Below are 17,815 nucleotides of genomic sequence, written 5' to 3'. Positions count from 1 at the left end.
CCATGTTGTAGCTAGCACAAGACGTGCCCATGTGGTAGCTAGCACAAGACGTGCCCATGTGGTAGCACAACACGTAGCACAAGACGTGCCCATGTGGTAGCTAGCACAAAACGTGCCCATGTGGTAGCTAGCAAAAGACGTGCCCATGTGGTAGCTAGCACAAGACGTGCCCATGTGGTAGCTACCACAACACGTGCCCATGTGGTAGCTAGCACAACACGTGCCCATGTGGTAGCTACCACAACACGTGCCCACGTGGTAGCTAGCACAACACGTGCCCATGTGGTAGCTACCACAACACGTGCCCATGTGGTAGCTAGCACAACACGTGCCCATGTGGTAGCTACCACAACACGTGCCCATGTGGTAGCTACCACAACACGTGCCCATGGTAGCTACCACAAGACGTGCCCATGTGGTAGCTACGACAACACGTGCCCATGTGGTAGTTACCACAAGACGTGCCCATGCGGTACCTAGCACAACACGTGCCCATGTGGTAGCTACCACAACACGTGCCCATGTAGTAGCTACCACAACACGTGCTCATGGGGTAGCTAGCACAACACGTGCCCATGTGGTAGCTAGCACAAGACGTGCCCATGTGGTAGCTACCACAAGACGTGCCCGTGCGGTAGCTAGCACAACACGTGCCCATGTGGTAGCTAGCACAACACGTGCCCATATGGTAGCTATCACAACACGTGCCCATGTGGTAGCTAGCACAAGACGTGTCCATGTGGTAGCTAGCACAAGACGTGCCCATGTGGTAGCTAGCACAACACGTGCCCATGTGGTAGCTAGCACAACACGTGCCCATGTTTTAGCGAGCATAACACGTGCCCATGTGGTAGCTAGCACAACACGTGCCCATGTGGTAGCTAGCACAACACGTGCCCATGTGGTAGCTAGCACAACACGTGCCCATGTGGTAGCTAGCACAAGACGTGCCCATGTGGTAGCTAGCACAACACGTGCCCATGTGGTAGCTAGCACAAGACGTGCCCATGTGGTAGCTAGCACAAGACGTGCCCATGTGGTAGCTAGCACAAGATGTGCTCATGTTGTAGCTAGCACAACACGTGCCCATGTGGTAGCTACCACAACACGTGCCCATGTGGTAGCTACCACAACACGTGCCCATGTGGTAGCTACCACAACACGTGCCCATGTGGTAGCTAGCACAACACGTGCCCATGTGGTAACTAGTACAACACGTGCCCGTGGTAGCTACCACAAGACGTGCCCATGTGGTAGCTACCACAACACGTGCCCATGTGGTAGCTACCACAAGACGTGCAAATGCGGTAGCTAGCACAACACGTGCCCATGTGGTAGCTACCACAACACGTGCCCATGTGGTAGCTACCACAACACGTGCCCATGGGGTAGCTAGCACAACACGTGCCCATGTTGTAGCTAGCACAAGACGTGCCCATGTGGTAGCTACCACAAGACGTGCCCATGTTTTAGCGAGCATAACACGTGCCCATGTGGTAGCTACCAGAACACGTGCCCATGTGGTAGCTAGCACAACACGTGCCCATGTGGTAGCTAGCACAAGACGTGCTCATGTGGTAGCTAGCACAAAACGTGCCCATGTGGTAGCTAGCACAACACGTGCCCATGTGGTAGCTAGCGCAACACGTGCCCATATGGTAGCTAGCACAACACGTGCCCATGTGGTAGCTAGCACAAGACGTGCCCATGTGGTAGCTACCACAAGACGTCCCCATGCGGTAGCTAGCACAACACATGCCCATGTGGAAGCTACCACAACACGTGCCCATGTGGTAGCTACCACAACACGTGCCCATGGGGTAGCTAGCACAACACATGCCCATGTGGTAGCTACCACAAGACGTCCCCATGCGGTAGCTAGCACAACACATGCCCATGTGGTAGCTAGCACAAGACGTGCCCATGTGGCACCTAGCACAAGACGTGCCCATGTGGTAGCTAGCACAAGACGTGCCCATGTGGTAGCGAGCATAACACGTGCCCATGTGGTAGCTACCACAACACGTGCCCATGTGGTAGCTAGCACAAGACGTGCCCATGTGGTAGCTAGCACAACACGTGCCCATGTGGTAGCTAGCACAAGACGTGCCCATGTGGTAGCTAGCACAACACGTGCCCATGTGGTAGCTAGCACAAGACGTGCCCATGTGGTAGCTAGCACAAGACGTGCCCATGTGGTAGCTAGCACAACACGTGCCCATGTGGTAGCTAGCACAACACGTGCCCATGTGGTAGCTAGCACAACACGTGCCCATGTGGTAGCTAGCACAACACGTGCCCATGTGGTAGCTACCACAACACGTGCCCATGTGGTAGCTACCACAACACGTGCCTATGGGGTAACTAGCACAACACGTGCCCATGTGGTAGCTGCCACAACACGTGCCCATGTGGTAGCTACCACAAGACGTGCCCATGCGGTAGCTAGCACAACACGTGCCCTTGTGGTAGCTACCACAACACATGCCCATGTGGTAGCTACCACAACGCGTGCCCTTGGGGTAGCTAGCACAACACGTGCCCATGTGGTAGCTACCACAAGACGTGCCCATGTGGTAGCTACCACAACACGTGCCCATGTGGTAGCTAGCACAACACGTGCCCATGTGGTAGCTAGCACAACACGTGCCCATGTGGTAGCTACCACAACATGTGCCCATGTGATAGCTACCACAACACGTGCCCATGTGGTATCTAGCACAACATGTGCCCATGTGGTAGCTAGCACAAGACGTGCCCATGTGGTAGCTAGCACAAGACGTGCCCATGTGGTAGCTAGCACAACACATGCCCATGTAGTAGCTACCACAACACGTGCCCATGTGGTAGCTACCACAACACGTGCCCATGTGGTAGCTAGCACAACACGTGCCCATGTGGTAGCTACCACAAGACGTGCCCATGTGGTAGCTAGCACAACACGTGCCCATGTGGTAGCTAGCACAACACGTGCCCATGTGGTAGCTAGCACAACACGTACCCATGTGGTAGCTAGCACAACACGTGTCCATGTGGTAGCTAGAACAACACGTGCCCATGTGGTAGCTAGCACAAGACGTGCCCATGTGGCAGCTAGCACAACGTGCCCATGTGGTAGCTTCCACAACACGTGCCCATGTGGTAGCTACCACAACACGTGCCCATGTGGTAGCTACCACAACACGTGCCCATATGGTAGCTACCACAACACGTGCCCATGTGGTAGCTACCACAACACGTGCCCGTGTGGCAGCACAACACGTGCCCGTGTGATAGCTAGCACAACACGTGCCCATGTGGTAGCTACCACAATACGTGCCCATGTGGTAGCTACCACAACACGTGCCCATGTGGTAGCTAGCACAAAACGTGCCCATGTGGTAGCTACCACAAGACGTGCCCATATGGTAGCTAGCACAGCACGTGCCCATGTGGTAGCTAGCACAACACGTGCCCATGTGATAGGTAGCACAACACGTGCCCATGTGGTAGCTAGCACAAGACGTGCCCATGTCGTAGCTAGCACAACACGTGCCCATGTCGTAGCTAGCACAACACGTGCCCATGTCGTAGCTAGCACAACACGTGCCCATGTGGTAGCTAACACAACACGTGCCCATGTCGTAGCTAGCACAACACGTGCCCATGCGATAGCTAGCACAACACGTGCCCATGTGGTAGCTAGCACAACACGTGCCCATGTGGTAGCTAGCACAACACGTGCCCATGTGGTAGCTAGCACAACACGTGCCCATGTGGTAGCTAGCACAACACGTGCCCATGTGGTAGCTAGCACAACACGTGCCCATGTGGTGGCTAGCACAACACGTGCCCATGTGGTAGCTAGCACAACACGTGCCCATGTGGTAGCTAGCACAACACGTGCCCGTGTGGCAGCACAACACGTGCCCGTGTGGTAGCTAGCAAAACCTGCCCGTGTGGCAGCACAACACGTGCCCGTGTGGCAGCAAGCACAACACTTGCCCGTGTGGTAGCACAACACGTGCCCGTGTGGCAGCAAGCACAACACTTGCCCGTGTGGTAGCACAACACGTGCCCGTGCGGTAGCTAACACACACCTGCCCGTGTCTAAGCACAACATATGCCCGTGTGGTAGCACAACACGTGCCCGTGTGGTAGCTAGCACAACACGTGCCCGTGTGGCAGCACAACACGTGCCCGTGTGGTAGCTAGCACAAGACGAGCCCGTGTGGTAACTAGCACAACCCCTGCCCGTGTGGCAGCACAACACGTGCCCGTGTGGTAACTAGCACAACACGTGCCCGTGGGATTGCAAGCACACGTGCCCGTGTGGTAGCTAGCACAACACGTGCCCGTTGGGTTGCAAGTATTCGTGCCCGTGTGGTAGCTAGCACAACACATGCCCGTGGGTTTGCAAGCACACGTGCCCGTGTGGTAGCTAGCACAACACGTGCCCGTTGGGTTGCAAGTATTCGTGCCCGTGTGGTAGCTAGCACAACACATGCCCGTGGGTTTGCAAGTATACGTGCCCGTGTGGTAGCTAGCACAACACGTGCCCGTGGGGTTGCAAGTACACGTGCCCGTGTGGTAGCTAGCACAACACATGCCCGTGGGGTTGCAAGTACACGTGCCCGTGTGGTAGCTAGCACAACACATGCCCGTAGGGTTGCAAGTATTCGTGCCCGTGTGGTAGCTAGCACAACACATGCCCGTGGGGTTGCAAGTACACGTGCCCGTGTGGTAGCTAGCACAACACATGCCCGTGGGTTTGCAAGTATACGTGCCCGTGTGGTAGCTAGCACAACACATGCCCGTGGGGTTGCAAGTACACGTGCCCGTGTGGTAGCTAGCGCAACACATGCCCGTGGGGTTGCAAGTACACGTGCCCGTGTGGTAGCTAGCACAACACATGCCCGTGGGGTTGCAAGTACACGTGCCCGTGTGGTAGCTAGCACAACACATGCCCGTGGGGTTGCAAGTACACGTGCCCGTGTGGTAGCTAGCACAACACATGCCCGTGGGGTTGCAAGTACACGTGCCCGTGTGGTAGCTACCACAACACATGCCCGTAGGGTTGCAAGTACACGTGCCCGTGTGGTAGCTAGCACAACACATGCCCGTGGGGTTGCAAGTACACGTGCCCGTGTGGTAGCTAGCACAACACGTGCCCATGTGGTAGCTAGCACAACACGTACCCATGTGGTAGCTAGCACAACACGTGCCCGTTGGGTTGCAAGTATTCGTGCCCGTGTGGTAGCTAGCACAACACATGCCCGTGGGGTTGCAAGTACACGTGCCCGTGTGGTAGCTAGCACAACACATGCCCGTGGGGTTGCAAGTACACGTGCCCGTGTGGTAGCTAGCACAACACATGCCCGTGGGGTTGCAAGTACACGTGCCCGTGTGGTAGCTAGCACAACACATGCCCGTGGGGTTGCAAGTATTCGTGCCCGTGTGGTAGCTAGCACAACACATGCCCGTAGGGTTGCAAGTATTCGTGCCCGTGTGGTAGCTAGCACAACACATGCCCGTGGGGTTGCAAGTACACGTGCCTGTGTGGTAGCTAGCACAACACATGCCCGTGGGTTTGCAAGTATACGTGCCCGTGTGGTAGCTAGCACAACACGTGCCCGTGGGGTTGCAAGTACACGTGCCCGTGTGGTAGCTAGCACAACACATGCCCGTGGGGTTGCAAGTACACGTGCCCGTGTGGTAGCTAGCACAACACATGCCCGTAGGGTTGCAAGTATTCGTGCCCGTGTGGTAGCTAGCACAACACATGCCCGTGGGGTTGCAAGTACACGTGCCTGTGTGGTAGCTAGCACAACACATGCCCGTGGGTTTGCAAGTATACGTGCCCGTGTGGTAGCTAGCACAACACATGCCCGTGGGGTTGCAAGTACACGTGCCCGTGTGGTAGCTAGCGCAACACATGCCCGTGGGGTTGCAAGTACACGTGCCCGTGTGGTAGCTAGCACAACACATGCCCGTGGGGTTGCAAGTACACGTGCCCGTGTGGTAGCTACCACAACACATGCCCGTAGGGTTGCAAGTACACGTGCCCGTGTGGTAGCTAGCACAACACATGCCCGTGGGGTTGCAAGTATACGTGCCCGTGTGGTAGCTACCACAACACATGCCCGTAGGGTTGCAAGTACACGTGCCCGTGTGGTAGCTAGCACAACACATGCCCGTGGGGTTGCAAGTACACGTGCCCGTGTGGTAGCTAGCACAACACATGCCCGTAGGGTTGCAAGTATTCGTGCCCGTGTGGTAGCTAGCACAACACATGCCCGTAGGGTTGCAAGTATTCGTGCCCGTGTGGTAGCTAGCACAACACATGCCCGTGGGGTTGCAAGTACACGTGCCCGTGTGGTAGCTAGCACAACACATGCCCGTGGGGTTGCAAGTACACGTGCCCGTGTGGTAGCTAGCACAACACATGCCCGTGGGGTTGCAAGTACACGTGCCCGTGTGGTAGCTAGCACAACACATGCCCGTGGGGTTGCAAGTATTCGTGCCCGTGTGGTAGCTAGCACAACACATGCCCGTAGGGTTGCAAGTATTCGTGCCCGTGTGGTAGCTAGCACAACACATGCCCGTGGGGTTGCAAGTACACGTGCCCGTGTGGTAGCTAGCACAACACATGCCCGTGGGGTTGCAAGTATACGTGCCCGTGTGGTAGCTAGCACAACACATGCCCGTGGGGTTGCAAGTACACGTGCCCGTGTGGTAGCTAGCGCAACACATGCCCGTGGGGTTGCAAGTACACGTGCCCGTGTGGTAGCTAGCACAACACATGCCCGTGGGGTTGCAAGTACACGTGCCCGTGTGGTAGCTAGCACAACACATGCCCGTGGGGTTGCAAGTACACGTGCCCGTGTGGTAGCTAGCACAACACATGCCCGTGGGGTTGCAAGTACATGTGCCCTGGGAGGAAAGACGTTGACCAGATTCCCAAACAGTGTACTTGAATCACAGAAGATACTTACCAGTAACACCTAGCACTTCCTATACACCTTAACAGAGTATACTCAGTGAGAAGATTTAGGAACTTGATGAATAAAACACATGTGCAATCCTCTACTATCTTTATTTATGAAATGTATAAGTAAAAAATACTTCCCAGTGGTGCATATGTGTCTTATTCATCACATTCTTAGTGTTGTTTGCCATTATTACAAGATATGTCTTATTCTTTGCTTTGTTAGCATTATTGAGTTGATTGAGTCTCAAGTCTGTACTACAAGTCACCTCTACACTGTCATCAAGAATACTTTAATCCATATAAAAATGGATCAAGGGAAAGTGGTCGATAAATCCATTGACTCAACCATATAGCAAATGGAGTATGTGATAGTAGAAGGTAGAAGATAGAAGGTAGAAGGTAAAAGGTAGAAGGTAGAAGGTAGAAGGTAGAAGGTAGAAGGTCACATAGTGTAAGATTTTAGCCTGGCTGAGATATAAAGGTACGTGTTCCACCCTCACTTCCACCATGATGTAAATTTACTACGATTTTGTAATAATAATAATAATAATAATAATAATAATAATAATAATAATAATAATAATAATAATAATAATAATAATAATTAATAATAATAATATAAAAATAATAATAATAATAATAATAATAATAATAATAATAATAATAATAATAATATAATTAAAATAATAATAATAATACTATCTTTATATGTACATAGTATACATACTATAGCTGACATCAATGACATACTACTACATAGAAAGCCCCTTGTTATGCTCAGCATTTCGGGCAAATTAGGTCAGTGTCCCAGGATGCGACCCACACCAGTCGACTAACACCCAGGTACCCATTTTACTGATGGGGAACATAGACAACAGGTGGAAAGAAACACGCCCATTGTTCTACTCTGGCTGGGAATCAAACCCAGACCCTCGCCGTGTAAAGCGAGAGCGTTAGCCACCAGGCCACCAGAACCCTAATAATAATAATAACTAATAATATAATAAAAAACAACAATAATAATAACAACAATAATAATAATAATAATAATAATAATAATAATAATAATAATAATAATAATAATAATAATAATAATAATAATAATAATAATAATAATAAAAAGCATTAATTACAGATTAATTTTAAGTGCTCAACCTGTATGGGTGACATCTGTTTGTAGTTTAGCACAATGAAAGATATTTTGGTGGACTGAACGAGGGTCATTGTGGTTGGATATCGCTTGTGGAACTAGACACTTATGCCACAGCTTTTTTTTAGAGGTCTTTATTTAAAGACATTTTGCCAGCTTGAGGATATCTACAACCTACTTGCTAAGCTGTGACACAGGTGCATGCCACGACGTGACGTGACTTGACTTTACGTGACGTGACTTTAACCGCTGCACCTCATCTGACATCAGAATATTAGTTCATCTTCCTGTTTGAGCTTCATCAAGAGTAAGGTAGCGAACACTGGCTTCATGGCTCAGGGACTAATTACCTCATCTTCCACCATCTTCTGTATTTACTTCTGCATGAGACTGATTACATCGACATTTACTATTTACAGTCTCAACGTCTTAGAATAACCTCTATAATAAACTGACAAAACAACTGGCTGGCGAAACGTCTTCAGATATAGTTACCCAGGTGTTGCACGTGTTTCTAATTTTTCGTCTACTTTGTACTGTATACCATTATCGTCAAGATATAGATTATACACCAGTCAAATATACTTTAATGCTTGAAACAGAAATTAATATAAACTATCTGCGTACATACACTGAGATATACAACTCTCGGTGTATATGTACCTTGAAACATTAAGGTCAATGACGTTGTCTAATAAGCAAGGGGAAAAACAGGAAAAGGGGAAGAGTGTCAGCTGTGCCGAGTACGATCTGCTTGGAGCTGGGCTGGGTGCCACTTTTTTTTAGGAGGGGGAGGGAGGGAGGGAGGGAGGGAGAGATTTGGCACACTGAGAGCCAGCAAGGAGAGGAAGCCTACCTTAACACTGTCAGCAACCTCTCAGTTCCTCAACACCGAACCTTTAGCACCGTCACCCCACAGTGTGTACTCACCCAGCACTAACAGCTCTGGTTTTTATTTATTTATTTATTTATTTATTAATTTGAACATGATACAGTGAAGTACAAAGTTATTACAGTGCAACATGCCAAAGCCCCTTGTATGCAGAGTATTATGAGCAGGCTTAAAATTAACTTAAGATTAACTAAGCAATGATATATTCAGTGGTAAATACATTATTGTAAACAGATAACAATTTAGCACAAACGAGTATTACAAAGACAGGTCATACGGCCCAGGCCCACTCATTAATCGACTGGCATTGTTGGTTCCTGGTCTAAGGACCTTATCCAACCTATGTTTGAAACTATTAGTTGAACTCACTTCTACTACTTCCACATCTCGCTCACTACACATTTTCTCTACATTTCTACCTGGTGTTTACCAGATAGTGACTTCATGGATAATCGTCCTTGCTACAGTCTCATGCCTAGCCTCCAGGTTGACAGCATGGTTAACTAGTTGAACAACTGTAGCTTCGAACTAGGGAAGGTGTTGCGTATTACATAACCCCAGACACCTAAACGTTAATGCAAGCGAAGGGAATAGTGCGGAGTGCAGCATAATTTTCTAATGCTGTTAAATATTAGTGCTGAAAATTTTAGAGGGATTAGGGGAGGTATTTATAGGTTATTACATGGACCCTGATAACAAATTTCTTCAATAAGTAGCAGATTAGAACATACATAACCCAAAATTAGTTCAAATCTTCCGCTAAGAAACCAACTATGAAGGCAAACTGAAAAAGCAGCCTCAGTCATCTTAACGTGACGTGTATTGTTAAATACACAGCACGTTAAGTTTGAAGCCGCTCGCAACTTGCATTATCAAGTTATTTAAACTTTGGGTACATAACATGTGAGTATTATTACCAGGAAGTTCACTTCCAAAATATTTGCATTGTTTTCATTCTAAAATCTATCTATAATATATATATATATATATATATATATATATATATATATATATATATATATATATATATATATATATATATATATATATATATATATATATATATATATATATATATATATATATATATATATATATATATATATATATATATATATATATATATATGTGTGTGTGTGTGTGTGTGTGTGTATATATGGGAGTTGACTTGTCAATGGATGGGTTTATAAAAGATGAGGTTAACCATAGAAGTGATGAAGGAAAAAAGGTGAGTGGTGCATTGAGGTATTTGTGAAGACAAAATACGTTATCTATGGAGGTAAAGAAGAGAATGTACGAGAGTATAGTGGTACCAACACTCTTATATGAGTGTGAAGCTTGGGTTGTAAATGCTGTAGCGAGGAGAAGGCTGGAGGCAGTGGAGATGTCGTGTCTAAGGGCAATGTGTGGTGTATATATTATGCAGAGAATTCGTAGTGTGGAAATTAGTAGGAGGTGTGGAATTACTAAAAGTAGAAGTCAGAGGGCTGAAGAGGGGTTGTTGAGGTTGTTTGGTCATTTAGAGAGAATGGGACAAAGTAGAATGACTGGGAGAACGTGTAAATCTGTAAGGAAAGGAAGGGGGGGGGGTCGTCGAAAAAGTTGGATGGAGGAGGTAAAGGAGGTTTTGTGAGCGAGGGGCTTGGACTTTCAGCAAGTGTGCTTGAGCTTGTTAGATAGGAGTGAATGCAGACTAATGGTTTCTGGGACATGACGGGCTGTTGGAATGTGAGTAGGGTAATATTTTGTGAAGGGATTCAGGGAAACCGGCTAGCCGGACTTGAGTCCTGGAAATGGGAAGTACAATCCCTGCACTTTAAAGGAGGGGTTTGGGATACTGACAGTTTGGAGGGACTTCTAAACTGTCGTATCTGAGCGCCTCCGCAAAGACAGTGATTATGTATGAGTGATGGTGAAAGTGTTGAATGATGAAAATTTTTTTCCTTTCTTGGTATTTGATCAATAACAACACTGCGAGTAGCCAAGGACTCTAACCTATGCCGTTTAGGCCAGCCTCATGGTGAGCAAAAATCACACATGATGCTCTAACCTACAGGACCAGTCAATCCTACAAGAATCACGCACCCAGCAGAGCTAGGTATTTTACTGTGATCCGATGATATACGGTTGTGTGGGTGACTGAGTTAATTTCATTCTACTCCCCGTTTGGTGTACTAGCCTCCACGAGTATGTTAGTACACCAAACGGGGAGTAGAATGAAATTATCTCAGAGGCACCCACACCACCGTATGTCCTCGGATCACGGTAAAATACCTAGCTCTGCTGGGTGCGTAATTCTTGTAGGATTGCGTGGTCCTGTGGGTTAGAGCATCATGTAATTTTCGCTCACCATGAGGCGGGCCAAAACGACATGGGTTCGAGTCCTCGGCTAGTCGCAGTGTTATATATATATATATATATAATATATATATATATATATATATATATATATATATATATATATATATATATATATATATATATATATATATAGTAGGTTGGTAGACAGCAACCACCCAGGGAAGTACTACCGTCCTGCCAGATGACTGTGAAACAAAAACCTGTAATTGTTTTGCATGATGGTAGGATTGCTGGTTTCTTTTTCTGTCTCATAAACACGCTAGATAACAGGGATATCTTGCTACTCCTACTTACACTTTGGTCACACTTCACAGACACGCACATGCATATATATATATACATACATCTAGGTTTTTCTCCTTTTTCTAAATAGCTCTTGTTCTTTTTTATTTCTTCTATTGTCCATGGGGAAGTGGAAAAGAATCTTTCCTCCGTAAGCCATGCGTGTCGTATGAGGCGACTAAAATGCCGGGAGCAATGGGCTAGTAACCCCTTCTCCTGTATACAATTACTAAAAAAGAGAAGAAGAAAAACTTTATAAAACTGGGTTGCTTAAATGTGCGTGGATGTAGTGCGGATGACAAGAAACAGATGATTGCTGATGTTATGAATGAAAAGAAGTTGGATGTCCTGGCCCTAAGCGAAACAAAGCTGAAGGGGGTAGGAGAGTTTCAGTGGGGGGAAATAAATGGGATTAAATCTGGAGTATCTGAGAGAGTTAGAGCAAAGGAAGGGGTAGCAGTAATGTTAAATGATCAGTTATGGAAGGAGAAAAGAGAATATGAATGTGTAAATTCAAGAATTATGTGGATTAAAGTAAAGGTTGGATGCGAGAAGTGGGTCATAATAAGCGTGTATGCACCTGGAGAAGAGAGGAATGCAGAGGAGAGAGAGAGATTTTGGGAGATGTTAAGTGAATGTATAGGAGCCTTTGAACCAAGTGAGAGAGTAATTGTGGTAGGGGACTTGAATGCTAAAGTAGGAGAAACTTTTAGAGAGGGTGTGGTAGGTAAGTTTGGGGTGCCAGGTGTAAATGATAATGGGAGCCCTTTGATTGAACTTTGTATAGAAAGGGGTTTAGTTATAGGTAATACATATTTTAAGAAAAAGAGGATAAATAAGTATACACGATATGATGTAGGGCGAAATGACAGTAGTTTGTTGGATTATGTATTGGTAGATAAAAGACTGTTGAGTAGACTTCAGGATGTACATGTTTATAGAGGGGCCACAGATATATCAGATCACTTTCTAGTTGTAGCTACACTGAGAGTAAAAGGTAGATGGGATACAAGGAGAATAGAAGCATCAGGGAAGAGAGAGGTGAAGGTTTATAAACTAAAAGAGGAGGCAGTTAGGGTAAGATATAAACAGCTATTGGAGGATAGATGGGCTAATGAGAGCATAGGCAATGGGGTCGAAGAGGTATGGGGTAGGTTTAAAAATGTAGTGTTAGAGTGTTCAGCAGAAGTTTGTGGTTACAGGAAAGTGGGTGCAGGAGGGAAGAGGAGCGATTGGTGGAATGATGATGTAAAGAGAGTAGTAAGGGAGAAAAAGTTAGCATATGAGAAGTTTTTACAAAGTAGAAGTGATGCAAGGAGGGAAGAGTATATGGAGAAAAAGAGAGAGGTTAAGAGAGTGGTGAAGCAATGTAAAAAGAGAGCAAATGAGAGAGTGGGTGAGATGTTATCAACAAATTTTGTTGAAAATAAGAAAAAGTTTTGGAGTGAGATTAACAAGTTAAGAAAGCCTAGAGAACAAATGGATTTGTCAGTTAAAAATAGGAGAGGAGAGTTATTAAATGGAGAGTTAGAGGTATTGGGAAGATGGAAGGAATATTTTGAGGAATTGTTAAATGTTGATGAAGATAGGGAAGCTGTGATTTCGTGTATAGGGCAAGGAGGAATAACATCTTGTAGGAGTGAGGAAGAGCCAGTTGTGAGTGTGGGGGAAGTTCGTGAGGCAGTAGGTAAAATGAAAGGGGGTAAGGCAGCCGGGATTGATGGGATAAAGATAGAAATGTTAAAAGCAGGTGGGGATATAGTTTTGGAGTGGTTGGTGCAATTGTTTAATAAATGTATGGAAGAGGGTAAGGTACCTAGGGATTGGCAGAGAGCATGCATAGTTCCTTTGTATAAAGGCAAAGGGGAAAAAAGAGAGTGCAAAAATTATAGGGGGATAAGTCTGTTGAGTGTACCTGGTAAAGTGTATGGTAGAGTTATAATTGAAAGAATTAAGAGTAAGACGGAGAATAGGATAGCAGATGAACAAGGAGGCTTTAGGAAAGGTAGGGGGTGTGTGGACCAGGTGTTTACAGTGAAACATATAAGTGAACAGTATTTAGATAAGGCTAAAGAGGTCTTTGTGGCATTTATGGATTTGGAAAAGGCGTATGACAGGGTGGATAGGGGGGCAATGTGGCAGATGTTGCAAGTGTATGGTGTAGGAGGTAGGTTACTGAAAGCAGTGAAGAGTTTTTACGAGGATAGTGAGGCTCAAGTTAGAGTATGTAGGAAAGAGGGAAATTTTTTCCCAGTAAAAGTAGGCCTTAGACAAGGATGTGTGATGTCACCGTGGTTGTTTAATATATTTATAGATGGGGTTGTAAGAGAAGTAAATGCGAGGGTCTTGGCAAGAGGCGTGGAGTTAAAAGATAAAGAATCACACACAAAGTGGGAGTTGTCACAGCTGCTCTTTGCTGATGACACTGTGCTCTTGGGAGATTCTGAAGAGAAGTTGCAGAGATTGGTGGATGAATTTGGTAGGGTGTGCAAAAGAAGAAAATTAAAGGTGAATACAGGAAAGAGTAAGGTTATGAGGATAACAAAAAGATTAGGTGATGAAAGATTGAATATCAGATTGGAGGGAGAGAGTATGGAGGAGGTGAACGTATTCAGATATTTGGGAGTGGACGTGTCAGCGGATGGGTCTATGAAAGATGAGGTGAATCATAGAATTGATGAGGGAAAAAGAGTGAGTGGTGCACTTAGGAGTCTGTGGAGACAAAGAACTTTGTCCTTGGAGGCAAAGAGGGGAATGTATGAGAGTATAGTTTTACCAACGCTCTTATATGGGTGTGAAGCGTGGGTGATGAATGTTGCAGCGAGGAGAAGGCTGGAGGCAGTGGAGATGTCATGTCTGAGGGCAATGTGTGGTGTGAATATAATGCAGAGAATTCGTAGTTTGGAAGTTAGGAGGAGGTGCGGGATTACCAAAACTGTTGTCCAGAGGGCTGAGGAAGGGTTGTTGAGGTGGTTCGGACATGTAGAGAGAATGGAGCGAAACAGAATGACTTCAAGAGTGTATCAGTCTGTAGTGGAAGGAAGGCGGGGTAGGGGTCGGCCTAGGAAGGGTTGGAGGGAGGGGGTAAAGGAGGTTTTGTGTGCGAGGGGCTTGGACTTCCAGCAGGCATGCGTGAGCGTGTTTGATAGGAGTGAATGGAGACAAATGGTTTTTAATACTTGACGTGCTGTTGGAGTGTGAGCAAAGTAACATTTATGAAGGGATTCAGGGAAACCGGCAGGCCGGACTTGAGTCCTGGAGATGGGAAGTACAGTGCCTGCACTCTGAAGGAGGGGTGTTAATGTTGCAGTTTAAAAACTGTAGTGTAAAGCACCCTTCTGGCAAGACAGTGATGGAGTGAATGATGGTGAAAGTTTTTCTTTTTCGGGCCACCCTGCCTTGGTGGGAATCGGCCGGTGTGATAATAAAAAATAAATATATATATATATATATATATAAATATATATATATATATATATATATATATATATATATATATATATATATATATATAGTTTTAGTGTAAAGTTCATAAAGACCTGCTGATGTTAGTTTTGTTACTTACAGTTAGAGTGCGTGAGTGAGACCCGTCACCCAGAAAGGTTCCACCAGGTCAGGTGCTCAGGGGGTGGGCGGGGGTCACCCACTATGGGGAGTGGGGCTCCTGGAGGCCACGCCCACTTGCAGGAGCGGAGGAACCCCTACGCCCACACACGCCCGCAGAATGTATAACAAGAATATATTGTTGAAACCTTCGAACTGATAAATGTGAGTTGAACTGATTTTTTACTGATAAGTTTTACTCTTCTTCTTAAGTACAGTTTGTCAGTAATAAATATTTTCTGACTTTAGGACACATTTATAGTAGTGAATAATGTAGTGGAAATGTTATTTGCAACCTTTCAAATACTTACATTTATAATGTGTGTTAATACCGAGATTTTGTTTTAGTGCAGCTGTGGAATTATTTTGTGCTGTCTTTAATTACGTGGATTTTGGTGTGAGTGAGAATGTTTTGCAACACACAGGAGAGAGAGAGAGAGAGAGAGAGAGAGAGAGAGAGAGAGAGAGAGAGAGCGAGGTTGAACATATATTAGTAAAACCTCGATGATTAAATAGATCTCTTTGTAACATTTCGAGAGCAAGGGACAAAATATTTGGCCAGATTTAGGCTTAATTCAACTGATTAAGTCCGCTACAATCCTCATGCATGTGTGTGTGTGTGTGTGCGTGTGTGTGTGTGTGTGTGTGTGTGTGTGTGTGTGTGTGTGTGTGTGTGTGTGTGTGTGTGTGTGTGTGTTTTAGGCTTTCCATTTAACGGACCAAGTCTGCTGAATGGGTACATGTCCGTTATCAGTAATGTGTACCTTGTCGGTCCCTCTACATCGGACATGTCTGTATAATGTATTTTCGTTTAAATACCCCTTCACCCTCCTATTACTGTGTTATACTGAATACAAAGGAAAGGAGATGTCTGTTTAAACGAAAATTCATTGCATGGATTTATACTAGTGTCCGGGGCCCAAGACTGTTCAACTGCCTCCCAGCATACATAAGGGGGATTACCAATAGACCCCTGGCTGTCTTCAAAAAGGCACTGGACAAGCACCTAAAGTCAGTACCTGACCAACCGGGCTGTGGTTCGTTCATCAGTTTGCGTGCGGCCAGCAGTAACAGCCTGGTTGATCAGACCCTGATCCACAACGAGGCCTGGTCTCAGACCGAGTTGCGGGGGCGTTGAACCCCGAAACACTCTTCAGGTATACCCCACCAAATTGGAAATAGTTTCTACCAATCAACAGATGATCCAGAATATTAGCGCCGTTTTACCAGGAGCACGAGCCATTGATCCAGCCAATAGCACTCTCCTTGGTGCTCCTCTTGGGTCCAATGCCATCGATCTGATCCTAGAAAAAAAGTCTCAGACCTCCGGACGATGGAAAGCAGGATGAAAGACATTGACACACATGATGCCTTCTACCTACTCACCAGGGGCCTGTCAATCCCAAAACTTACCTACTTTCTGAGATGCTCCCCAGCCTTCAGCAGTCCAAAACTCAAGGAATATGACTCTCTCCTTAAGACCATGCTAGAGAGTGTATTGAATCTTTCCCTTGAAGATGGACAGTGGTTGCAAGCCTCACTTCCGGTCAGGCTTGGGAGGCTAGGAGTACGCAGATCCTCCCAAATTGCTCTACCAGCTTTCCTATCCTCTTCCATAGCATCAAACGAGTTGATAAGACAAATTCTTCTTGATACCCTCAGCTACTCAGCAGGAATAGAAGATCCTAGCTATGCCAGTGCCATCACTGAATGGGAGACTCTTGCTGCTCCAGCACCAAACCCTAGTGCAGCACTGGCTCACAAACAGTCAAGCTGGGATGGCCCGATCGCTGAAAAGGTGCTTGCCAACATGCTCAGGGCTGCAACATCAGATAGGGAGATTGCCCGTCTCCAGGCTGTGAGCGCACATCACTCTAGGGACTTCCTCCAAACAGTTCCCTATATATATATATATATATATATATATATATATATATATATATATATATATAGGGAAGTACCACCTCTATAGCTGGAATGGGGACCCTCATCCTCAGAGAAGACAATAAACGTACCTCAGGGAAAACTCAAGGTTCTCCCCAGAGCTGTTTGAATATTTTCTTCTCCTACCACCTCCTATATATTTTATATTCTATATGAACATTTTTAATAAACAGAATACATTTACAGAAAAAACAAACATGAATACAATGGCACAATGTATCAAAGATCATGAATTTCCTCCAGCTCCTCCGAGGCTGGATGCGAGACAAGTATGCAGCAAGCATTTTCCCTCTGGATGGCTACGCTGAGGCGCTGGAACATGAAAGCGGCTGCCCTTGGGTCCCTGGTGGTGTCAATGAGTCTGGAACCCAATTCTTTAAGGAAACGTGTGGCATGTTTTCCCCATGATCCCAAAGTCTCTGATCCCACTGGGACAAATTGATACTGTTGGCTTATGTCCCTGTACTTGCTGATCTTGTACTCCTCCCTGTCGTCGGCAGCTCCTCCCTGTCGCTCAACACTGTGATGGATATAGGTGTCAGCCAGTGTGGACACAGGTATAGTCCCATGCTAAGAGCTTGCCATTCTTCCAAGGATAGATGGTGATCCCGTC

The 17,815-nt window shown here is 46.4% G+C and overlaps 1 protein-coding gene across 4 annotated transcripts in view; it reads left to right on the top strand.

Annotated features, from left to right (window-relative positions):
• Positions 1–17,815, top strand: part of LOC128687025 (mucin-2-like) — an 84,390-nt gene that overhangs the window by 20,771 nt on the left and 45,804 nt on the right. For all 4 annotated transcript variants that reach the window (XM_070082363.1, XM_070082364.1, XM_070082365.1 and 1 more), the window contains exon 2: positions 15,223–15,423. The gene's annotated coding sequence lies outside the window, so the exon portion shown is untranslated. The remainder of the gene's footprint in view (positions 1–15,222; positions 15,424–17,815) is intronic.

The sequence above is a fragment of the Cherax quadricarinatus genome, chromosome 7 (genome assembly GCF_038502225.1).
Source record: "Cherax quadricarinatus isolate ZL_2023a chromosome 7, ASM3850222v1, whole genome shotgun sequence".
NCBI lineage: Eukaryota > Metazoa > Arthropoda > Malacostraca > Decapoda > Parastacidae > Cherax > Cherax quadricarinatus.
This window is presented reverse-complemented; position numbering and strand designations above follow the sequence as displayed.